Source organism: Rhinolophus ferrumequinum, chromosome 13 (assembly GCF_004115265.2).
Source record: "Rhinolophus ferrumequinum isolate MPI-CBG mRhiFer1 chromosome 13, mRhiFer1_v1.p, whole genome shotgun sequence".
NCBI lineage: Eukaryota > Metazoa > Chordata > Mammalia > Chiroptera > Rhinolophidae > Rhinolophus > Rhinolophus ferrumequinum.
Window position 1 is genome coordinate 55,368,688 of NC_046296.1, and position 26,572 is coordinate 55,395,259.

Below are 26,572 nucleotides of genomic sequence, written 5' to 3' on the forward strand. Positions count from 1 at the left end.
ACAACAAACCTCTTTTCTATTTTTATATCTCCTTTATCCTTCCTTACTTTGGTTTCTATCTTTTCCTTGATAAGATTAGTCAGATATTTGTTTTTAACCCTAAGAAATAGCTCTCAGATTTTTCAAGTTTCTCTTTTTCAATTCATCTGCTTCTGCCTTTATCTTATTTATGTCCTCCCCTTCTTCTAGGCATTCATTTTGTTGGTTTTATTTGCTTGTTTATTTTACTGAATTCTAAGGTTGAGTACATTTTTTTTTTAAATCAATTTACTTCTGAGCACAATATCAGTTTTAGCCTGAGTCTCATTTCAGTTTGCTAAATAGCCAGTTATTGTATATTTGATCTCCTGTTTGAATAATTATTTAAGAACTTTTTCTGTTTGAATTTTCCAAGTTGTTGAAGTAGTGCATTTTAAACTTCTGTTGTAGTGAGAAAATGGACGTATACAGTTTCAGCTCTTCTGGAATTAACTGCGATTTTTCTTTGTTGTTTAACGTAAAAAAAATTTTTTTAAGTGTCTGAAGGTCAACTGGAAAAGTATACTTAACCCCAAATTTTAATGAAAGCTTTGTAAGTGACTAAATAAACCCCATTATAAGCAATGTAGGCCTTATACTATACTTCTTAAGGCTTTAAATTTTTACCAGCATTAAATGCACCCATATAATATTGAGAGTAAGGACAGAGATTCTCAATTTTGCACCTAACCTAATTTTATGTTTACATTGCTAGACCTGTAATAGGCAAACAGTGTTTCTTAATAACCTAAAGAATTTCTAACTTCAAGGAATGTCCAAAAATTCTTGAAAATTTTAATAGCTATTTAAATTCATTTCTATGTCAAACATGTCCATGTTCATTTTTAATTGAGGAAGTTAAAGATCATTTCATATCAAACACTATTTTCAAAACAATAAGGCATCCCTCCTCCTCAAAAATAGTAAAATGTGGGTTGACTAGTAAGTAGAATGTTAGAACTATGACCTTTCATGTATGAAACACTATATTCCAACTAATATATGTATCTGTGATTACAATAACTTTTCAGAAGCCCTATTATATCATAAACTTATACTGAACTAGCAAAATGCCTAAATCCCTGGTTTTCCCAAATCTATGCTTTTGCAGTTTGTTTAAACTAGAAGAATAATTCCCTTTATTTTTTTCATTATGATTAAAAATCAGTTTCTGAAATCAAACTTTGGTTTTACCCCAAGAGAAAGAGATGGATGAATACTGGCTCTTCTGTGAGTTAACTTCAATGTAAGCCTTATTAAGACTCGCTTTCCTTATACATAAAATAGATATAGTAATAGTTTACACCTTACAGGGTTATTGGGACTGTATCTGAAGAAACATATAAAGTAGCTATCACAGTGCATGACAGACACATAGCACACATTAAATATTAACTGTTATTATTACTATATTTTTGCTTTCTTCATATCAACTTTTTTTTCTCTTAAATTTAGTGATCCCATACTCTGTAACTGACCACATTAGTTATGTCTCTTCTCTTAAGATCATCTTCAGAACAATAAATGTCTCAATGCCTTTACCAACTGATAACAGATGTTAAACTGAGCACCTTTCAACTATGCTTAATTTTATATATCACCTTTTCACTTTCCAGATGAATCTTGGAAAGTTCAGTAGTCCCCCATTACCTGCGGGGGATATGTTCCAAGACCCCCACTGGATGCTGAAACCCTGGCTAGTATGGAATCCTAGACAAGCAGACCTCAGAGACACTGCAGGCTCCGTTCCAGGCCATCACAAGAAAGTGAATATCACAATAAAGCGAGTCGTGAACTTTTTGTTTCCCAGTGCATATAAAAGTTATGTTTACATTATAAGGAATCTGTTAAGCATGCAATATCATTATGTCTAAAAACCAGTGTATATATAACCTTAATTAAAAAATACTTTATTGATAAAAAAAAATGTCAATCATCATCTTAGTCTTCAGTGAGCCATAATCTTTTTTGCTGGTGGAGGATCTTGCCTCGATGTTGATGGCTACTGACTGATCAGGGTGATGGTTGCTGAAGGTTTGAGTGGCCGTGGCAATTTCTTAAAATAAGACAACAATGAAGTTTGTTGCATTGACTGACTTCCTTTCACAAACAATTTCTCTGTAGCATGTGACGCTGTTCAAAAGCAGAACTTCTTTCAAAATTGCAATCAATCCTCTCCAACACTACCAGTGCTCTACCAACTAAGTTTATGAGTGGGTAATACTCTAAATCCTTTGTTGTCATTTCAACAATCTTCACGGCATTTTCGCCAGGAGTAGATTCCACATCAAGAAACCTACTTTCTTTGCTCATCCGTAAGAAGCAACTCCTCCTCTGTTAAAGTTTGTATCATGAAGATTACAGCAATTCAGTCACATCTTCAGGCTCTACTTCTAGTTCTAGTTCTTTTACTGTTGCCACCACATCTGCAGTTACTTCCTCCACTGAAGTTCTGAACCCCTCAAAGTCACCCATGAGGGTTGGAATCAACTTCTTCCAAACTCCTGTGAACATTGGTATTTTGACCACTACCCATGAGTCACAAATGTTCTTAATGGCATCTAGAATGGCGAATCCTTTCCAAAGTGATTTCAATTTACTTTGCCCAGATCCATCAGAGCAATCACCATCTATGCGAGATACAGCCTTACAAAATGTATTTCTTAAATAATAAGACATGAAAGTTCACATTACTCCTTGATCATGGGCTGCAGAATGCAGGCTGTCAGCAGGCATGGAAACAACACCCGTCTCACTGTACATCTCCATCAGAGCTCTTGGGTGACCAGGTACACTGCCAATACGCAGTAATATTTTGAAAGAAAACTTTTTTTCTGAGCAGTAGGTCTCAACAGTGGGCTTAAAATATTCAGTGAACTATGCTGTGAACAGATGTGCTGTCATCAGGCTTTGCTGTTGCATTTACAGAGCACGAGCAGAGAACGCTTAGCATCACCCTTAAGGACCCTTGGGTTTTCGGAACAGTAAGTGGGCACTGGCTTCAAGTTCAAGTGACCAGCTGCATGAGGCCCTGACATGAGCCAAGTCAGTCTGTCCTTTGACGCCAGGCGCTGACTTCTCTCTAGTTATGAAAGTCCTAGACGGCATCTTCTTCCAATAGAAGGCTGTTTCGTCTACACTGAAAACCTGTTGTTTAGTGTAGACACCTTCATTAATGACCTTACCTAGATCTTCTGGATGACTTGCTGCAGCGTCCACATCAGCACTTGCTGCTTCACCTTGTGTTTTGATGTTATAGACGTGACTTCTTTCCTTAAACCTCATGCACCAACCTCTACTAGCTTCAAACTTTTCTTCTGCAGCGTCCTCACCTCTCTCAGCCTTCATAGAATAGAAGTTAGGGCCTTGCTCTGGATTAGGCTTTGGCTTAAGGGAATGTTGTGGCTGGTTTGATCTTCTTTCCAGGCCACTAAAACTTTCTCCGTATCAGCAATAAAGCTGTTTCACTTTCTTATCATTCGTGTGTTCACTGGAATAGCATATTTCATTTCCTTCACAAATTTTTCCTTTGTGTTCACAACTTGCCTGTTTGGTGCAAGAGGACCAACATTCGCTCTATCTCAGCTCTTAAAATGCCTTCCTCACTACACTTAATCATTTCTACCCTGTGATTTAAAGTGAGAGATGTGTGAGTCTTCCTTTCACTTGACCACTTAGAGGTCACTGTAGGGATATGTTAGCCTAATTTCAATACTGTTATGTCTCAGCGAATAGGGAGGCCCACGGAGAGGGACAGAGACAAGAGAACAACCAGTTGGTGGAGCAGTCAAAACACACACAGTATTTATCGATTACTTTTGACGTCATACAAGATCTGACAGTTAAGTTTGTGAACATACCACCGTGCGCTTACATTGGCAGCACTGTATAAACAGCTCAATAAGGTTTCATAACCTTGGTGTATCAGTGTCTCACACCTGTGTTTATGTCGACGTGTGGCAGTGTCTTGTTGAGTTGCGTTCATTATTGTGGTTGCGTGTTTTTGTGTGCCCTCGCAAGAATGTATGAGCTATTATAAAATTAGAGCAACGAACAAACACTGAATTTCTTGTTATGCTTGGCAAGAGTGGAAGTGAAATGAGGGACATGTTAGTCCAAGTTTACAGGGACAACGCCATAAAGAAAACAGCCGTGTACAAATGGATGAAACGTTCTACTGAGGGGAGAGAACGTGTCACTGATGAAGAGAGAGCAGGGCGGCCAGTAACGAGCAGAACTGACAAAAACATTGCAAACTTCATCGAATTGTGTGTCAAAATCTTCGGCTATGAGAAGCACAGCAGACCAAGTAAACATGAATAGAGAAATAGTTAGGAAAATCAACTGAAAATCTTGGCATGAGAAAGATGTGTGCAAAAATGGTCTGGAAGGAGCTCACCAACGAATAAAAGAAAAGGAGAGTCAAAGTTTACCAAGACCTTTTGGAGAGGCGAGACAATGTTTTGAACCATGTTATCACTGGTGATGAAACATGGGTGTACCAATACGACCCTGAAACAAAGAGTCAAAGTGCACAATGGAAGTCAGCCAATTCTCCATGACCAAAAAAGTTCTGTCAGTCCGAATCAAGAGTCAAAACGATGTTGCTAACCTTTTTTGATATCAGAGGGATTATTCATTATGCATTTGTACCAACTGGATAAACAGTTAACCAAGTTTACTATTTGGAAGTGCTGAAAAGGCTGTGTGAAAAAGTTAGGCGACCTGAACTTTTCACCAACAATTCATGGCTCTTGCATCACAACAATGCACCAGCTCACACGGCACTGTCTGTGAGGGAGTTTTTAGCCAGTAAACAAATAACTGTACTGGAACACCCTCCCTACTCACCTGATCTGGCCCCCAATGACTTCTTTCTTTACCAAAGATAACAGAAATATTGAAAGGAAGACATTTTGATGACATTCAGGATATCAAGGGTAACACGACAACAGCTCTGATGGCCATTCCAGAAAAAGAGTCCAAAATTGCTTTGAAGGGTGGACTAGGCGCTGGCATCAGTGCATAGCTTCCCAAGGGGAGTACTTCGAAGGTAACTGTAGTGATATTCAGCAATGAGGTATGTAGTGCTTTTTCTAGGATGAGTTCGTGAACGTAACTGTCAGACCTCATATGGGTGCAGTTCGTGGTGCTCCAAAACAATTACAAGAGTAACATCAAAGATCACTGATAACAGATCACCAGAACAAATATAATAATGATAAAGTCTGAATATTGTTATAATTACCAAAGTGTGACACAGACACACAAAGTGAACAAATCCTATTGGAAAATGGAGCCAATACACTTGCTCAATGCAAAGTTGCCACAAACTTTCAATTTAAAAAAAAAAAAATAAACACATTATCTATGAAGCACAGTAAAACAAGGTATGCCTCTATATATTGTTTTTCCCCCTCTAAATATGATAAAGTTTAATTTATAAATTAGGCATAGTAAAAGATTAACAGCAACCAATAATAAAACAGAATAAATATGACAATATACTGTAATAAAAGTTATGTGAATGTGGTCTTTCTCTCTCTCAAAATACCTTATTGTACTGCACTCACCCTTCTTGTGACGATGTGAGATGATGTAATGCCTATATGATAAGATGAAGTGAGGTGGATGTACTGGACAAAGGAATGATTTGTGTCCCAGGAGGGATACAGCAGGACAGCGTGAGATTTCATCACACTACTCAGAACAGCACGCAATTTAAAACTTATGAATTGTTCATATCTGAGATTTTCCATTTAATATTTTTGGACTGCAGTTGACTGAGGGTATAACTAAAACCGCAGGAGGCGAAATTGTGGATAAAGGGGGACTAGTGTATTTCATCTTTCCACTCAAAGCTTTCATGATCAGAAAGGAGAGTTTCTGTTGTACGCATTTATCTTATTATTCAAAAAATATCTTTTATCTCTTACCAATAAACTATAGCCCATAAAAGTAAACCCTTTTTCTTTTTGCTTGTAAATTGTGCTTTAATTTCTGCAATCAGATATGATGCAATGAGATACAAGTATAAATTTTCATTGTACCTTCAGAAAATAAAAGGCACACAAACAGAACAAACCCTTTCTTTAACACAAATAATTGGTTATTCAATTCCAATAGCTCTGCCATACCCAGTAATTATCACTGTCATTTGGAAAATGGAAGAAACTCTTGGGCCTCTACAATCTTCAGTTTCCAACTAGGTTAATATCATTTTCAAAACCATCATTAAAGATATGTTAAAAGGCTGCTTCAAGTGCAATCTTTTAACAAGTGCAACTGGGTTGGAAGGAAGAGGTGATGAAGCACAGAAAACGAACACAAGTTTTAACTAGCTAGACCAGGTCTTCAGATGGCTACCTTCCATGACCTTCAGGAAAAAGTTGTCTGTAATTGTAACCCATCTCTTTCTCTTGAGTGTGAAAGCAAAAATTTTCCTTCTTATTAGAGCCCATATGCCTCCTTTCATGAAGCTTAGCTATCTTGCTATGTCATAAGGTACTTTGTGGTTGGTCAAAGAGAAATTAAAAAACCCATAGAATTGAGACAAGTCACATTTTCCCTAAGGTGTTCACACCCCACCTCTTAGTAGGCAAGTATTCTTTCGGCAACCGATAATCTTTCTTAAACTCAGAGGCTCTTATTAAAAAAAAAAAAGTTCCTTACAGAGAACACGGAAATTACTCATTAAACCACTATAACACATTATCAACAGTTTTTCCCACCTGCCCAGGCCTAGGACTTCTTAGAGTAACTAAGCCATATCCACCCCCTCCTAGTTTAAAAATTAGTCAAAGAAAAAACAACATTTTTTAAACAAAATTATAAAGTAGCTGTCTCTTGGACCAAAAGACACATTTACTAGATACATATTATGCGCTAAACAGTGAACTAAATGCCTTGCTTAATTTTATCTCATGTAACCTACGTAAAGTCAAGTGGGAAGTAATTATATAACAGGTATGGGCATTGGGGAAAGGAAGGAGTAATTTTATCTAAGAGTCACAAAGAAATTAAGCAAATAGGACCAATAAAATCAACAAGTAATTGAAAGTAAAATGAGCCACGAATAGGCTGCTTGCAGATCAGGAGGTAAACATAATTTTATAAAAAAACCACTGGAAGCTGTTATGACACACTTTATTCTTTGGTTTCTGGCTACACACTAAATTATTCTTTGTCTCTTAGTTGAGTACCTTCTATTTGTAAAGGAGTAAACTCACTGGACTCTGGATTCCCCAAGTATTAAGACAACTTCCAAAATCAAAATTACAAATGAAAAGCGGTATTTAAAAGTTTAACTTCTAGCCAGTACACTAAGACAAACGAAATAAACAGTGTTAGGATTAGAGTGGAGAGATTTAAAATAAAAAGTTTTAAGGAGAGGTTACAGTTCGTTGGCCCCCACAGGAGAAGCAGTCTATGGTTGGGGCCATCACACAAGAGAGAAGGGAAGTGAGTGAAGCACAGAAAAATGGAGGCAGAGCCACTGAATGAAGCTGACTCAGGTTCATCATAAACTGACTTCCAAATGTGGGAATCAAGGAATGTCTTATTTCTTAAACCAGCTGGGATTGGGCGTATCAGAAGCTGAAGCATCCTAACTGACAAAATCCTACTCTCTAATAACAAAAATCAGATATTATCTAAATGTTAATATATGTTATTTAGAAATAACATATAGCAGGAGAAACAGCGTTAAATAGATGAAAAGTGTTTTGCTCTGGGAAACAGGGACCAGAAATGGAGAGAAAAGAGATGAGGCACAGGATATGCTTTTTAATTGTTAGTCTTTCAAAACTATTTGATTTCTTAACCATGTATTTTAATTATTTTTAATTATTTAGATGTTTTCAAAAGAACCTAATATTTAGAATTAAAAAAAAAAAAGTTTCAAGGAGAAGTGCAACAACTAGAGAAGACAGACTTCAGGGCTGTAATGCCTGAACTCAAATCCCAGCTCTGCCACGTAACCAGCTAGGCAACTTTGGGCAAGTTAATGTCTTCTTCCCTGGATTTCTTCCAAGAATATAATGGGTTAATATATGTAAGTGCCTACAATAGAGTCTGGTAAATAGTGAGCACTATATAGTATATCTGCTCTTTGTAGGCAATATGATTTCCTATATAGAAAACCCAACAGACTCAAGAAATTACCTGAATTCATTAGGTTGCTAAATACACATAATTCAATTGCATTCTTATGAGCCAACACAGAGAAAATGTAAATTTCTGGACCATTCTTATGGAAATTTTCATAATGACTAAGAGAATATCAAGAATTATACCACCACCACCACCACCACCTCCCGCCCCCAACACCACAAGTGCCTACAATAGCCAATCTTGTTTCATTCCTACCCACTGCCTTCCTTTTACTCTGTAAAATAATGAAACAGATCCCAGACATATCCTTGCATCCATCATTTCAATATCCGTCTCTTAAAAGATAATGACTTTTTAAAATATAACTACATATTGCTATCACACCTAAAAATTAAAAATAATTTCTTAATGTGAAATATCCAGTATTCAAGTTTCCCTGGTTATCATAAATATTTATATATTAAAAATCTAGACCCAAATAAAGTCCAAATATTGCAATTAATCTCTGGTTTCCTTTTTCATTTCTCTTTTTTTTTGTTGTTCTCTACAGTTTATTTGTTGGGGAAAAAACAAGTTTTGCATCTTAAGGACTTCCCCAAAGCCTAGATTTTTCTGACTGCATCCTCATGATATCATTTCATCTGTTTCCCTGTCTTCTGTGTTTCCTGTAAACTGATAGTTAGACCTAGAGGCTTGATCAGATTCACGTTCAAGTTCAATTTCTTGGCAAGGATACTTCATAAGTAGTGTTGTGAACTTTCATTAAAAGAAATCGAATGTCTGGTTGTTTTTATGTCATATTAGGAACCACTGATGATCTTTGCTTAGGTCCAGGAATTCATTACAAAGTGGTGATGTTCTATTTATTACTTTCTTCATTTTTAACTAGAATACTTCTAAGAAAAGAAACTTCCTCTCGTCAATTATTTAGTTACCTTCAGGTACAGCTGGTTCCTTAGCATACCCCAAAGAAAAGTAATTCATTTTTTTAAGTATCATTATGAACTTACGGATTTAAACATATTTGTTGTGATTGGTTATAGTGCAGTATATGTGCTGACGCTCAAACTGCCTCATCTTTGGCCAGCCAGGGCCCACTCGGTTAAGTACCTTCGTGTTTGTGCCACACCCTATTAGTGTTTGATAACTTCCTTGCAAGACGCTCAAGGCCCCAGATCTGAAATCAGCTTTGACCATAAGCCACTTTCCTATTCAACTAGTTTCTTCATTATTCTTTATTTCTACTAAATTAAAAATTCCTAATTCTTAATTATAAATCAGTTGTTAAACATTCTAGATTTTATAATGGAACATGGACCCAAAAATTATAGCAACACTTCTCACTGACATCTACTTTTAGCATTTCACTGAATATCCAAAAAAAAAAAAAAAAGAAAAAGAAAAAAACATATCCCACTCAAAACTGAATGTTAAATGCTTGAAATTGAGAGATTGGACCAAAAAGATTCCTAATCTATTCTCTGTTGGCATTTTGGCTCTGGAAAGTATTTCTTCATATTCTATTTCGAAATTTGGATATGGTTTCTAAATATATACAATAAAAATTCAGTTTTTCTTTGATAAATTAATAAAATCATCAAGTGTGGGGAAATGGTCAAACTCTTAGAGATTGAATTATTTTGTACCATAACTCAGATTTTTTAACAAAATCCTCATACCTCATCCTTAACATTAAAACTCATGATAGATACTCTGACTTTTGAAAATAGTAAATATATTTGCTAAGTTATGCCTCCTTGAAATAGTAGAGATGACATTATCAATAAATATTCATTTATCTCATTTTACTAAAAAACTAATTTAAAAACATGTAAAGCCCTGTCACACTACACAGCTAGCATATATAACTGTAGAAAAGCAAGATCCTACACTTGTTGACCATTTCTTCACAAAACTGAAAAGACATGGCTTTAGTGGCCAAAAATTGCTTATATTCACAATTATCACTATTCTCTTTGACATTAAATCACAATCAGAAATCACATTACGGAATGCCGATTCTTCTCTCTAACAAAAGCGGGATATGAATTGATATCCTGGTGCGATTTCTGTTACTCACAGACCAAGTACACCTTTCCTGCAGCTAAAGTTGCTGGGCTTTGATCAGAGGAACCAATCAACTTTTCCAGGCAACAATGGCTAAAAAAAAAAAAAAAAACTACCACCCAAATCAAAACAAAATGATAACACAATATTCTTCTGCAGTAGTGTTGACTTTTCAGTGATAACAGTAACACTTCTGTATGAATTGCTGGTATGTCCTCTGCACATCAGTGCTTTCATCCAACCGAAAACCAAAACTTACGCTAGCACGCACACATGACAGTAATTGCTTTTCCAGATGGTATGCTTTTGATAAGGGATTTTTGCCAAAAGCTCATTTTACTTTCTCTCCAAGCATAATATTTGTCATTAACTTTGAAACTGGTTTTACAAGCTTCTAAGTAGTAGTGAGTTGACCTGTTTTTGCTATGAGAAGGGTAACCGTGAATGATACTTCAGTGGTGTGGTCTTCTCTGTCTTTAGCAACATTTATTAATTTCACAGCATTATTTTATATCATTTTATATACTTACTTCATTTTTCATCACACGTCTAAAAAGTAATTATTGTAGAAAAGGAAACTAAGACAGAAATATTAACTCAATTCCCCAGGATAGCATGAAAGAAGAAGGGCCAAAGCTTCTGTTCTTTCCATCATACCATAAACGCAATATAGAAAACTATATAGCAAGGGATTACCGATTTCCTTCATACACCTTGTTCAAATGTTTCCAAATATGTTCTTGAGTCCAAATAAAATATTTTTAAAAGGTACCATTTTAACTTAACGTAAACTGTATTCCAAGATACAATCTTACAAATGTTTTAGGGCCTTAATTCATGTGCTGATTTTGTTTTGCTTTAATCCCTCCCAAAAAAAACAAAATCCCACAATCTCAAAATCTAAAGGCCCCTCAGCAAATTAGAAGAAAATATTGCCAAAATGTATCATATAAAACTTCTGAACACAAGTGGGTGAAATTTTCACTTTTCTTCCTTTTCTAAAGGGAAAACGACAAATATTAATAGGGATATCACTGTGTGAAAGCTTGCAAATGAGTGTGAGAGATATAAGAAACTGATGAATTAGAAATCCCTAATATAAGAATTTAAGCAACCTAATCTGGCACTTTTATAAGTAGAATCATAAGTAGGTAACAACCAAAACCAATTAGTCAGCAAATTCAATTAATCAGAACTTCCTACTCCCTACTCTTAACTTTTGTTGAGATTTGAATATATATAACTTAACTGTATTACTTAGAAAGGAATTCTAAATTATGATTCTATGTGCTCATTTTATGATTGCTTTTAAATGGTTTTCAGATTAGTATATTTAGCCTCACCGGCCCCACAGTAAACATTCTGAATGAAAGATGTCTTCAACTTCACAATGAAGTTATAGAATAATATATTCTTCCACATATCTAAAATGATTCTTTGCAAAGCTTGGACATTCAACTAATTTTGTTAAATGAATGTAAGAAGGAAAGATATCTTTAAAATTAAGGGAAATGCTTCTGGTAATAAGATAAATTATGAAAGTAAGAAGGAAAGATATCTAAAATAATAAAGGAAATGGTTCTGATAATAAGACAAATAATATATCTAATCATCATTACCATTTGATTCAAAATAACACCATGACATTTTAGAAAAATACAGATACATCTACTAGTTGCCAGGGAAGTGTTAAAACTTCTCATCAAAGCAACCTAACTCTTTTGATTTTGCCATATGATTCAAGGTAACTTTTCTGGCAAAACTTGCTCAATTACACCACCCCTTTCAAGAAGGTAATCCATTTATTTTAACTGAAGCAGTCTTAGAATTTTCCAATATCATGGATTCTTATTATTTTAGAATTTACTGCTTTGCATATTCTTCCAAAACAGAAAATGGAATTAATAATCCTAGTAATAAGTGATACATTTTGCTTAGATTTTCATCTTTTCTATATTCTAGAAAGATTAATTTATAAACCTCTATAATGTATACAGAGAACCAACCAACTTGGACCTAACCTCTAAAATAATTATCTTTCCATAACTTCTGCCTTTTTGGAAAAATACAACTTTTTTAAAAGTTTGGTTTTTAAATGAACACCAACTATATCCTGTTTGGAATTTACATTTGTTTTAGAAAAATAGGGAGCACTGTGTTTGTTTTCTATTAATATGATTCTTCCTTTGTTTTCAATTATTTTATGCAGCCTTTAGAGTGGGGATCTACCCCATAATTTGGAAGTGTCACTTGATTCTTTAATTACATATCTTGCTTTTCTGGTCCAAGTGAAACTAACCCATCAAATCCCAAAGGTTCTACAGGCACAGTCTATGGGGAGTAAATGTGACACTTCTTGGTGAATAAAAAACCCTTAACAATAAGCATAGGAGAACAGGAGTGAAAGGTTTCCACGTCAAACTAAAGGACAATCACTAAGATCTCTTGTATCATGTGAGCAAACTTTGTCAGAGTGCTGAATTCAGTTGCTCATCTCAGAGAGTTGTGACACAAATTAAATAATTGTTAAACTGACATTTATTTATTCCAGTTCCTCTAGCATGGTTTACTGAGTCTTAATGTGCACTCAGTGTATACCTTAATTGCTCATAATAGACACATTTTCCTTATAAAGATTACCTCACTTTAAAATGTGGATCTTGGGACCGGCCCAGTGGCTCCAGGCCTTTGGAGCTCCGTGCTCTTAACTCCGAAGGCTGCAGGTTCGATTCCCACATGGGCCAGTGGGCTCTCAACCACAAGGTTGCCAGTTCTACTCCTCAAGTCCCACAAGGAATGGTGGGCTGCGCCCCCTGCAACTAGCAACGGCAACAGGACCTGGAGCCCAGCTGCGCCCCCCACAACTAAGACTGAAAGGACAACAACTTGAAGCTGAAAGGCACCCTCCACAACTAAGACTGAAAGGACAACAACTTGACTTCGGGGAAAAAAAAAATGTGGATCTTTTCTCAATTTTGGGAGATAGAAACGGGGGTGGTCGAACTCTTCTCCAAAAGTTAACCATTCTAATATAAAAATTTAAACTTATGAATGAAATCTATATATAGAAACCCACATTATAAAATGACTGCCAAGTAGTCAAATTAAAATAAAATTGTGCCTCAAATACCTTAGAAAGTAGAAATTCTAAATGTCGGTGTCTTCATCTGGAAGCAAAAATTCCTACTACATGATCTTGCGTGATGGTTGTTGATTTTATCATCAAAGTCAGTTCCAGTTACATTTCCATTAGTATGGAGAGATCTAAAGTAGGAGAAAGATGACACATTTAGTCTACTGAAAACATTACAGATTTTCTGAAAACATTAGATTTTAGATACAGTGATACATCATTGTTTCTCTGTAAGCAAACAAAGATTCTTATACAGATGCTTTAGTTGTACAAGAAATGCCAATTCCCATTCTTGTCCCTAACAATAGATTTTAAAAATTGAAATTAAAGATGGAGAGAGAGAGAGAGAGAGAGAGAGAGAGAGTTGATAAGAGATAACTGGTTACTAGCTTTGAAAAGATTGATCCCCAAAGGAGATATGCAGCAAATGAGGCTTTGTATTGGTATTCCAAGGAGACAAGGGGTTCATAACTACATTAGCTCACTCATCAAAGCCAGCAGCCATAGCCTCAGCACCCACTTTCAGGTAAAATGGAACAGTAGGAGGAAATAGGATTTCCAGAAGACAATAACGTCTACAATAAAGAAGCACCCAGTATGATGTCTACCACTCATTCCTGGGTCATTGGCAGTAGGATAACACAAGTCGGATTTTACGAAACTAATGGGAGTGCTGTGTCTTCCCACTCCAAAGATACCTCCAAACAGTGGGGATTTTGCAGACACCAAAGAATTCTTAAAAGAAATGTGAGCCCTACTGGCTTTCATTATTTAAAGCTTAAGTGCTTTAGCCTTTATCACCCTGGGTTAAGTTTTTACTATTATTCCCTTTAGATCACAAAGACACAATGGAACAGGCTCCAGAGACACTCACGATACCACAGATCAATTCAGGAGACAAGATCAATTCAAGAATCTTACTAATTAATTCTACCTGTGGCTCTCACCCCTGTCACTCTTGGGCTTTATTCAAAACACAAACTGTTCTGGCCAACTACCTTCTCTCCTATTTTCATGCCCACAATGTTCTCTATGCTTTCTCAGCCACCCAGGGGTGCCCCCACTGCTGCCCTTCCTTCCAATCTTTTCCCCAGGGACCTCTGGAAACCCGTTTTACATAGTAAAACAAATCACCTGTACATCCTCAGCCTTATCACTGAACATATTTTTCAACCACTGCGCTAAATCTGACTCTTGAAAAGAACCTTCTAGAGTGAAGGCTAAGGCAGTAGATCAATCTTCTCCACAATGACATTTCCAGACCCTAATTCACAAGCAATCCCATTCCATCCCTCAGGCTTACGCCGTCTTGCTGTCCTACCTTCTTCATCTCTCATTTAATATCCCACTATATTTTATCGAACCTCAGTCCAGACTCAATCCAGAATCACTCTGCCTCCTCTCATGTCTCCAGTTGCTATGTTTGCATCAGTCTCAAAATCTTGGTTGTCACCCAAGCTATCAGTCCACATAGTATGTTACTTTCTTTCAATCAACAAAGATTCAAAACAGTAAACAACTAGCAAGATGGTATATTTAAATCCAAACTTATCAATGATTACATTAAATTAAAAATTACTCAAACACCCAATTTAAAGGTAGAGATTATCAGATTGCAAATTGAAAAAACAAGATCCAACTATATGCTATCCATAAGACACTTTAAATACAAAAACATAATAAAAAGATTTGAAGTAAAAGGATGAAAATATATCATGGCTACATTAGTATCTGACAAAGCAGACCTCAGAACAAGAAATCTTCCCAGTGATAAAGAGGGACACTGCATAATGATAAGGATCAATCATCAAGAAGACATAGCAATGCGAAATGGGTTTCCACCTAACACCCTAGATTCAAAATAAATGAAACAAAAACTGCAAGGAGATTAGACAAATTCACAATTACAGTTGCAGACATTAACACTCCTGTTATTGGTTAATAGAACAAGAAGACAGAATAAGAAGACATAAAACCACTAACAACTGACTTGACCCAATTCAACATTTATAAAACATGCTACACGACGAGAGCAGAATATAAATTCTTTGCAAGGGCACATAGAACATTCACCAAGAAAAACCATATTCTGGGCCATAAAATGAACTTCAAGGTATTTAAAAGAATCAAAGTCAAATAATGTATTTTCTCTGACCAAAACAGAATTAAATTAGAATCAATAACTGAAATATAGATTAAGAATTACCAAAGGTTAGCAATTAAATGACACTGTTCTAAATACCCCCAGGTCAAAAAGAGAAACTAGGAAATATTCTTAATTGAATGAAATGTAAAATTGAACATATCGAAATTTCTGGGATATCACTAAAACAGTTCCTAGAAACTTACAGTATTAAATGCAAGAACAAGAAAAGTCTTAAATTAATAATCTAAGCCTCCACCTTAAGGAAGCAGGAAAAAAGAGCAAATTAAACACAAAGCAATTTGAAGAAATGAAGTTGAAAATGAAAAACAATAGAGAAAAATCTATTAAACTGAAATCTAGTTCTTTGAAAAGTTCAGTAAGATTGAATAAATTTCAGCCAGAGTGATTAAGGAAAAAAGAGAAGTCACAAACTATCTATATTGAAATGAAAAGGATCATCACTAGAAATCTTATAGATACTAAAAGAACAAGGTAATATTTATGGCAATAAATTCTGTAACTTCGATAAAATATACCAGTTCTTTGAAAGTCTGAAGACAAATTACCAAGTTCATTGAAGAAATTAGATAATAAAAATAGCTCTCGATATATTAAGGAAATTTAATTCATAATTTAAAATCTTCCTATGAAGAAAGTTCCAAGACAAATTTCTTCTTTGGTAAATTCTACCAAACATCTAAGGAAGAAATCATACCAATATTATATAAACTCTACCTGAAATAAATGGGAAAACACTTCCCAATTCATTTTATGATACTATTGCTCTCATACAAAACTCAGACTCCCCCCAAAAACTAATAAAAATAAACTACAAATATCCTTTCATAAACACAGACACAAAATATCTTAACCAAATATTAGAAAAACAAATCCAGTAATATAAAAAATATATATATATCGTGACCAATAGCATTTATCCCAGGAATGCAGTTTTAGTTCAATATATGAAAAAAATCAACCAATATACCATATCAATTAATCACCTACATAGATGCAAAAAATTAGGAAAAAACCAGCCATTCATAATTCAAAACTCTTACAAAACTAGGAACAGAAGGGAACATCCTCAGTCTGGGACATGAATTTACAACAAATCAATAGCTAATATCATACATAATCATGAACCACTAAGTGCTTTCCCTCTAAGACTGGGAACAAAGCAAGAACAGCTGCTCTCACAACTCCTATTCAATATTGTACTGTATGCCAGTACAATAATGCAAGAAAAAAAAGCCTAGAGATGGGGGAAAAAAAAGAAACAAAACCAACTTCACAAGTGAAAGGATTGTCAATACAGAACATCCTAAGAATCTACCACTAAAATTAATAAAGAACTTAGCATAATTGCAGGATCTAAAGTCAACATACAAAATTCAACAGTATTTCTATATAGTAGTAATAATTAGACAAATTAACAAAACAGTAGCAATTATATTAGCATCAATAAAGAAATACCTAAGCTAAAACTAACAAAATAAATGGAAGAGCTGTGTGCTCAAAAATACAAAACACCAAGTAAGAAATCAAAGACCTCAATAAATGGAGATATACTGTTTTCAAAGATCAATCGGTATTAAGATATCAGTTCTTCCCAATTAATTTATAGATTTAACATAAATCCTAATTAAAATCCCACCAGGCTTTTTTATAAAAATTGACAAGCTGATTCTACAATGTATATGCAAATGCACAGAACCTAGAATACTCAAAACAATTTTGAAAAAGAACAAAGTTGGAAAATTTACACAACCTGATTTCATGACTTTCTATAAAGCTACAGCTATCAAGACATTGTAATTCTGGCGTAAGGATAAACATACAGATCAATGGAACAGAAGAAACTGTCCAGAAGCAGATCTATATATTTATGATGAATTGACTTACAACAGAAGAATCATGGTAATTTAACGGAAAAAGAATTGTCTTTGGAACAACTGATACGCAAAAAAAAAAAAAAAAAAAAAAAAAAAAGAAAGAAAAGAACCTCATCCCACACCTCCCACCTTATAACAAAATTAATAGGCTTAAATATTTTTAAATGCAAAATTTCTGGAGGAAAACACGGGAAAATTTGGGGGGCCCTAGTTTCGCCCAGGGGTTGGCAAATTTTTTCTACAAAGGGCTAATAAATATTTAGTAAAGGGATAGTAAATATTATACGCTTTGTGGGCTATATACAGTCTTTGTTGCAAATACGCAACTCTGTCATTGTAGCATGAAAGCAGCCGTGGATAATGAGTATGAGTAAACATGTGGGCATGGCTATGCCCCAATAAAACTTTATTTACAAGCAATCGGCTGAATCAGCTGTAGTTTGCCAAAATGTGAGTTAGGCAAAGAGTTTCTAGATATGACACCACAAGCACAAACTATAAAAGAAAAAAAAAAAGATATCGCACTTAAAATTTTAAACTTCTGCTCTTTAAAAGGCAGTGTTATGAAAATGTAAAGGCAAGCCACAAACTTGGAAAAAATATCTGCAAAACAAATATGTAATACTTGTTTTAGGAATATAAAGAACTCTGTAATACAATAAGAAAATAAGCAATCCAATAAAGATAATGGGCAAAGCATCTGGGCAATGCAAAAATGAAATCTCTATCAAGCAGTCTAGTGACATGGTACATGTGTTTCATCTTTCCTACAGGCCTTCAGGCTCCCTAACGCTAGCCTAGTCGTCTCTGAATGGAGCGACCAACATTTTGCCTTACACAAGAAAATAATCAACAAATGAAATACAACTATCAGAGCATTTCTTAGAGGTTAATTTTTAGAGTAGTTAATACATGTGCCTGGTACAAAACTAAACTGTGAATAGAAAATTTCCCCAATCACTCAGCTCCCTTTCCTTGTTTACTGTGTCTTTATAGTTATTCTACATATATAAAAGCATTTACACATTTTTTAAAGAAAGTGGTGGCATACTATACAGTTTTTCATCATTTTTTTACTTGATGTATCTTGTAGCTTACTTCAATCACTCTTTATAGAATTTCCTCATGTCTCCTTTAACAATTTCATGATTTTATAGTTACAAATACTTCATCATTTATTTAACCAGTCTCTTACTGATGGACTCTTATGTTTCCAATATTTTGCCACTACTGACAATGCTGTAAAGAATAACTGTGTACTTATGAAGCGGAATTATGAGTCAAAGAGTATCTGGATTTTAAATTACGATAGCCTTTGCTAGATTGTGCTCCACCAAGTTTATCAGAACTAAAAAAAATATGGACATGTGTCAGTAAAACTTCCAGATCAGGAAAACTAAGATAAAACTGGAAATTCTCAAAGATAGCCCCAATTACTAAGCAAAAATATTTAGAAAATTTTCAACTCTAAGTAATCCAAGATACTTCTTAATCCAAAAATAAATTTATAGTGACAAGAAGAAGAGTGAAAGTTAGCTTGGCCCCATTATTCCATTTTTTTCTATTAAATTAAGGTAATAATTTTTGTTTAATGTTAACCTGTCCTGTCTCATTTCTAAGAGGACTTGAATTGGTTACAAGTTAAAATACAAGGTAAAGAGGACTCATCACAATAAAACTATTTCCCAGCTCCTTGAATCTTGTCTGGCCTTGTGACTTTGACCAACAGGAAGTGGTGAAAGTGATGTCCTAAAACTCCAGAGACCAGGAGAACGGGCAGCTTCCCCGCTCTCCCTCCTGGAAGCTAGAAGCCATGTAAGAAAGCCACCTCCCCTCAGACTCCCACGCTGTGGAGAGGCCACGTGGAGGCGTGCCCAAGTGCCAGACATGTGAGTGAAGCCTTCTGACATGGTCCTTCCAGCCCAGGTACCAGCTGAGTGAGGGATCCCAGCTGACACCACACAGAGCAGAAGAATGCCCTGGCCACGCTCTGCCCAATGTCCTGACTCACAGAACTGTAAAAATAATAAATCAACGTGGTTTTAAGCCACAATGTTTTGGGGTGATTTGTTATATGACAACATGCAACTGAAACAGACACTATCAAGTTCATGATACCAGCAAATTATATTTGACACTGAGTGTCAAATTTGGGTCTGTGTTTTCAGAATTAAAAGTTTTCATTTTTTTGGTTAGAAGAAAATGTAATTTTTATCAGAACTGTATGCATTTACGCAAAGAACAGTGAACCTAGTGGACTTTAGTTTCAAATATAATTTTAGAAAATTCACATCATTTAAATGGGTTCCTTACAGATACATTCTATATATAGACAGATGGCATATCTTTAAATCAGAACTCAGTACAGGCATTTTTATACCGGGGGAGACTGAGGTGACACAGTCTTGATACTTTTGTTCTCTGAGACTTAATACAAGAAACTAGATGAATACATAATTAAGATATTCATTAAACTATCTTCTCATATCTGATATTTCAAGTGAGCTTTTGACAGACACTAAATAGCTGTCAGTTTGTGATTAAATCTTCTGAAAAGAACACACAGAATACTCTACAAGGCTGGTTACAGTTAGAGTAATAGCCCCAAAAATCTACCTTTCCTTTAGAACTACTCCCACTGAGATCACCAATATTCTTTAGGGCCGTATCCCATGAAAGTACCATACCTGGGTCCTGGACTTAATTTACTCTCAAACATGTTCTACATAAATAACCATTCCCTTTTAGTCACCAAGTGTAGCCCCCAGTCAAGGGTTGGGGAGTTCAATTTCCACCTCTTTGAAGGAGGGAAGTGTCTGCATAAATTACTTGGAATTCTTCTGTATGAAATAAATAAAAAAGTGGGGGCACTTACTTATTCAATCATTTATTTTAATCAGTATGTATTTAGGGAAATTTACTTTATACTTTGGGTTATAATCCAATACGATGTTACTTATTTTTGCTCAGATTGTTCCAGCTTTGGTCATTGGGTGTTCTTTCAGGTTGGCTCCTATATCTTTTTGCCAAGCCCCTATTCTTTTGGTGTTTGAGCATTTTCTTACTTTCTGGCCTACAAAACGTTCCCAGCTCATTTGCATCTTCCCTGCCCCAGTCCTAGAATCAGACATTTCTAAGGAGCTTTAGTTCATTTTGCTGGAGAATGGTACTAGAAACCAAAATCTGGGTTCTGGGTGTGCTGGGGGCTACTGGGGCATCATTGCTTCTAGGCCATTTCATTAGACAGAGCTAGAAAATACGTCTGTATACTAGGCTGCATAATGCATACATATCTATAATGGTCTGTATCCATATCTACACTAAGCTAAACCTGAGCTCATATTGATGTCTCTAACCCTCATCCAGTACCACGTGATTTGTTCTAGCCTTTCCCTTGTCCATGGTTATATGCAACCTCACTCTCCAAAAGTGAGAAACCTGGATCCCACAATTCACCATCCATCTACTTATTTGTTTAACACCAATAGTCAGTTGTTTCAGAAGCATTAGCTCACACTCTCTTAAATTTTTGTCCTACTTTCTTAGTCATTTCTTCTGAAAGTCTTAGAAGAATCCTCATTTTAGATGGATGTGTTCCTAAGATCTTGCACCTAAATTATTTCCTTTCTCTGCACATTCTACCTGGGCAATCTTTCGTATCCATGACTTTAATTACCTTCCAATGCTGATACTTTCCAAATCAGCTCCAGCCCAGATCTTTGTCTCCTAAACTTCAAACCCACTTATCGAACTATCTACTGGATCTCGCCGTAGCTGTCCGCAGGCACCTCAAACTGCACTCATCATCCTTCCCTAATCTTCTCCTCCAGGATCCTCCTATTGGATGGCGGCGGCATCATCAGCATCCACCTATTGCACAAGCCAGAAATTTAAGATCCGGTCTGTCCTTCTCCCTCTGTATCTTCCTAATGTCCAACCACCAAAGCCTAAATCTTCCTCAAATCCATCTGTTTCTCTCCATCCTATGACCGTACTGCAGCCATCCCAATATCACATTTGACCTGAAAATATTGTTAAAACAAACAAATAAGACAACTCTAACTGATTTCACTACCTTCAATTTTACTGGCTCTAAATCCAATTTTCTCCCCACTATAGCCTGAGTGAGCTGTCTAAAAAAAACAAACCATACCACTTTTTCATGATTAAAATCGTTTCATAGTTCCCCATTCCTCTCAGGATAAAGCCCAATTCCTTGATATTGTTTTCAAGGTTCTATGTGACACTGTCCCTAGTTACCTCTCTGGTGTCATCTGTTCCTTTCTCTCACTTTGTAGTCGCTGCAATCAACTAATCTGAAATCTTCTCAATTTCTCTCTCCTGTCATTTTACCTCAACTCAGATGTTCCTTCTTCAGAAAGCCATCTCTGCTCTCCCCCAAATCTGGGTTAAATGCTCTTTTTCTATGCTCACATTCCACCATGCAGCCTATCCGTCACTGACCACACTGCATTGGAACCACCAGGTTATTTCTTATATCAGTTGCTAGACTGTAAGCTCCATTAGGACAAAAATCACATTACTTTTTTTTTCACTGTATCCTCAGAGCCTAGCTCTCTGCTTCATGCACAGTAGGAACATAATACTTAAAATAAATACTTTTGAGTTTCTATGTTGTTATTTCTGTGGCTTAGATTTAATGACTATTTTACAGGTAATCAAAATGAAATAAATACAAAGTTTAATATTAACTTGTTAAATCAAACTTAATAAAAACTTGTTAATAAAAAACTTGTTAATAAAAACTTATTAACTTGTTAATAAAAACTTGTTAAGTTTATTAATCATATTATTCTATAGAGTATTTCCTTGGGTGCTTTTTTTCAGAAAAGGTACAAAGCTAGTGTAATCTCTGAAACCATGTCTGGAAATCTACCTTTTGACTTTATATGTAAATGACAGTGTGTTAAGGTATAAAACTCTGGGGTCACATACTTTTCCCTCATGACCTTGTAGATACTGCAGTAGTTAACCAACTCCACACCAGGAAACAGTACTATTTGGTGATGTTTTCATTAGTCCTCAGTATAATCAAAAAAGATAAGTTTTGTTCGACCAAAACAAAAAATTATTCAATTGTTTATTAGTTTTATATTTCAAATCCTTAATTAGCCAAAAAAAGTTTGATAATTTATGCTACTCAAATTTCTACTAGCATTTTATTAGTCCATAAATCCAAAGATCTGTAATTCTCTAGTCTAGCATTTTTTCATTAAATAGAAGACTAGAACCAATGTTGTTTCCTGATGATGTTTCCTTTGAAAACCATTTGGTTTTCTTCCCTGAATACTCGCAGAATTTTCTCTCATCCTTGAACATCAGAAACAGGACTAGATGAGTGATTACTCATCTTCTTTGCTATTTAGTGAATTTTATTAAAAGTACAAGTCTTCAGTTTAGCAACATTTCAATACTTTCTTTGAGCATTTACTGCTTACTTGTACATCATCTCTGTTCTTTCCTTCTCGAACACCCAATTTATGTATACCAGATCTCTTGGATCTATTTACTGTGCGTATTATTTTTTTGTCATAATTTCCATCTCTATCTTTCCATAACTCTGAAACATTATTTGAACTAGTCTTCTTATTTACTAATGATTTTCTGGAGTATTCAATCTACTTTCACTATTACTATCTATTTTCATTCACTATTAGTGATTTTGTTTTCCAAAAACGTTTTCCTGTCCCCAGAATGTGCCTTGTTCATGACAATCCCCCTTAAATCTCTGAGTTTAAGAATTTGAATTTTTCACCTCTGATGCAGTGTCACAGCTATTTCACAGAGAGCTATCTGTTACAAAAATTCAAATTACTCCTTCTTTTGAACTGCTGAGTCTTCTTATCACCTATGACTTTTCTGTTTACTCAAATTTACAAGAGGGATGGCCATGTTCTTCCAGAATCAGAGAAAGACTCTCTCAAAAATTTATATCAATGTTAAAATATTTTCAGCATACTCCCTTTGAGTCACCTGTGGAAACCGCAGACCAGCGGGGCCACCACCTATTCTCCGACTGTTCAGGCTAGCCTCAGTAGCCCTTTTCCAGTCAGTGGATTGGCCCTCTATGTCAGGTAAAGTTAGGTTCAGTTACATATGAACAAACACCTGTGGGTTACAGAAAAGAGAGACTTATTTTTCTCTAACTTAAGAGGTCTGGAGGTAGGTAGGGCTGGACCAAGGACCTCCACTCGTTCTACCTGTTCACTCTGCCAACCTTACCCATTGGCATTTATGCTCTCTCATCTCATGGTCAAAAGATGATCGCTGAAAACTCCAGAAGTCACACCGTGTCCTAGGCCGATGAAAGGAGGAAGGGACAAGAGCCCCTCGTGAGGCTTTCAGATGAGTCCATCGCCTTTAAAGAGTTTTCCTAGACGTCCTACCCAAAGGCTTCTGTTTACAGCTACAGCGAAATGTCATTTTACAGTTGGGCTTAATGATGTGCCCACATTATGTTACTAAGAAAGAAAGAGCTGATAGTGGGTTGGCAACCAGCACTCTCACCCCCATCATTTTTCTCCTCTCCTGAACAAGTTTCTAGTTTGTCAATGTCCCTCTTAATTATGAAATTCAGAATTAAAGTCAAACAACAGATGTTACATGTATTTTCACTGACAGACTAATTAATTCTTCCTGTAAGCTGAACATAATATTGCAATTAATGCATTTTAAGGTTGCCCACATTTGCCCAGAAGTCATATCAAACTTCTAATTGTCTAAAATGCATTTTTAAAATTTATTTATTTATATATGGTTTTTTTCTTTTGGCTAGAACTATTCCAAAACAGGATTTCTGCATCCTGTATTCGTGCAATTGATTTTCAAGGACTATTAATTGAGTATCTTCAGTGTGACACTGGTCAAGTTAAAGACACAAAAAGACCTTGAAGACTTGTGGTATCAAGTAGCTAAGGAAACAAGAGCATATAAATAGATGAGTAAGAATGTAAGATGTCATATGAATCTTCCCAAAGAAAATAAGTGCTACAAAAACGCAGAGTTGGGAGAGAAGTTAAAGAGTTAAACGGGAGGAGCTGAAAGGTTAGAAGAGAATGAAAGAAAACACCTGACAATGTTTGTAAGCAAAGGGTAGGAAACTATTAGAGGAGAGGCTAGAGAAGAAAACTGGAGTAATGAACATCCTCTCCTCCTTCAATCCTGCCTCCCAGCTCTCACAGATCTTATTCCACTACAAACTTATGCCTGTAGGATCTATGTTCACAGCCTGTACCACCTTACCTTCCATTTATTCCCCAACCCATCACAATCTGGTTTTAGCCTCACGACTCCATTGTAGCTCCTGTTTTAGTCATCTCTGAATTACCAAATCACTACCTTGGCCCTTAGTTTTACCCTTTGACCGCTCCCTGACTTCCCTGGTTTCTGGGACATGATTCGGTCGATGTACCTCTTATTCGCCAGCCATCCTTCCCTCCCTTCCCTGTGCTGGCTCTTCTTCCACGGACCTCTCAATAGTAGTGATCATTTGTCTCAGTCTAGACGTTCTTCCTGAACAAACTCACCCATGAACATGAGATCCACTATCACTTACATTTGACTTCCAAATCTCGCTAAAGCCCAAACATTTGAATTCCAAATCCATAGATCCACTAGTCTAACAGACATTTCTCCACGGGGGGGTCCCACAGGCACCTCAATCTCAACATGTCCAAGTGCAAGAGTAGTGTCCTCCATCCCCACCCCCAAAACTGCTTTTACCCTTGAATTTGCTATGATGGTTTCTGGCAATACTACCTCTCCACTCAACCAACCAAGGAACTAGGAATATTCTACATTGCTCCTTCTCTCTCAATCCCACACCCAATTAGTCTTATTAATCCTGTATTTTTAACAGCTCTTGTATTTGTTTCCTCAGTTCTATCCCTACTGCTACTATCTCAGTTCAGGATCTCATTGTATCACTGAACCACCAAAAAGAACCAGTTCTCTCTGCTACCAGTCATGCACTGTTCTAATCCATCCTCCACAGGCACCAAAAAGATTGTTCCATTTCAACTATGGTATTTTTCATTCCCCAGATCTCTAACTGACTCTTCTTAATAAATGCCTGGATTTATAAACACTTGTTTTTGTTAAGAATATAATAAATTCCCTATTTCTTTAAAATTACTGGCTACACTTATTTTAGAAGTCTGTTCTAGTAACTTCTTACTTGACCCTAAGCTCTTCTATTTGTTGATTTCATGGTGTTGACTTTTCTGAAACATTGGAAGATTCTTATCTTTGTATTTGGGATTCTGTTACATTCTACTGTCTTCTTTTGGTACAGTTCATTCAGGGAATACTCCTCATTTTCTGTTGCTTTCCGTAGGAGTGGAGGAGGAGCAGAAGGCACCACGGACAGACGCTCTGCCTCACTGCCTGGTTGTCTACGTGTGAGTATGGCCAGTTACCCAGGGTGCTTCCCAGTCTCACGGACCCAGGCTCCTACGTGCAGTTCTCACATGGAAACAGACCTGTGGCTTGGCCCAAGTTGGTGTTAGGATGTACCGACGTTGGAGCTGCTTGGCTGCTCATGCTGCAGTAATGCTAATGAATCACCCTACTGATTACTCTGGGACCCTTCCTGCTCCTGGTTTACCCTGCATCTGGATATGAGTATTACCCACCAAGACCTCCTATCTATTTTCAGAAATGCATCACAGTTTCTGATTTACGGAGATTCCCCTTCTTTTTATACATCGCTACATATATATATATATATATTCTTTTTTATTATTGTTTCTATAGATTTAAAGAAATAAAGCAAAAGGAATGAGTGTTCAGTCTGCCTTCTTGAAACTGGGCAGAATAAGTTCTCTAAAATTCAAATCACATCATGAATCTGTCTCTTCCTTTCCCAGCTTGAAAACCTTTATTGGCTCCCAACTTCCTACAGACAGACTCAAAATGACTTAATATCACATTCAAGATCACATCCAATCTACTTTCACTATTACTATCTATTTTCATTCACTATTAATGATTTTGTTTTCCAAAAACTTTTTCCTGTCCCCAGAATGTGCCTTGTTCATGATAATCCCCCTTAAATCTCTGAGTTTAAGAATTTGAATTTTTCACCTCTGATGCAGTGTCACAGCTATTTCACAGAGAGCTATCTGTTACGAAAATTCAAATTACTCCTTCTTTTGAACTGCTGAGTCTTCTTATCACCTA

General features: G+C 35.9%; 1 protein-coding gene and 1 pseudogene across 4 annotated transcripts in view; both read right to left on the reverse strand.

Annotated features, from left to right (window-relative positions):
* NCOA1 (nuclear receptor coactivator 1) overlaps positions 1-26,572 on the reverse strand; it is a 209,816-nt gene that overhangs the window by 151,027 nt on the left and 32,217 nt on the right. For all 4 annotated transcript variants that reach the window (XM_033124418.1, XM_033124416.1, XM_033124419.1 and 1 more), the window contains exon 2: positions 13,328-13,461. The gene's annotated coding sequence lies outside the window, so the exon portion shown is untranslated. The remainder of the gene's footprint in view (positions 1-13,327; positions 13,462-26,572) is intronic.
* LOC117032813 (tigger transposable element-derived protein 1-like) lies at positions 1,967-25,933 on the reverse strand (annotated as a pseudogene).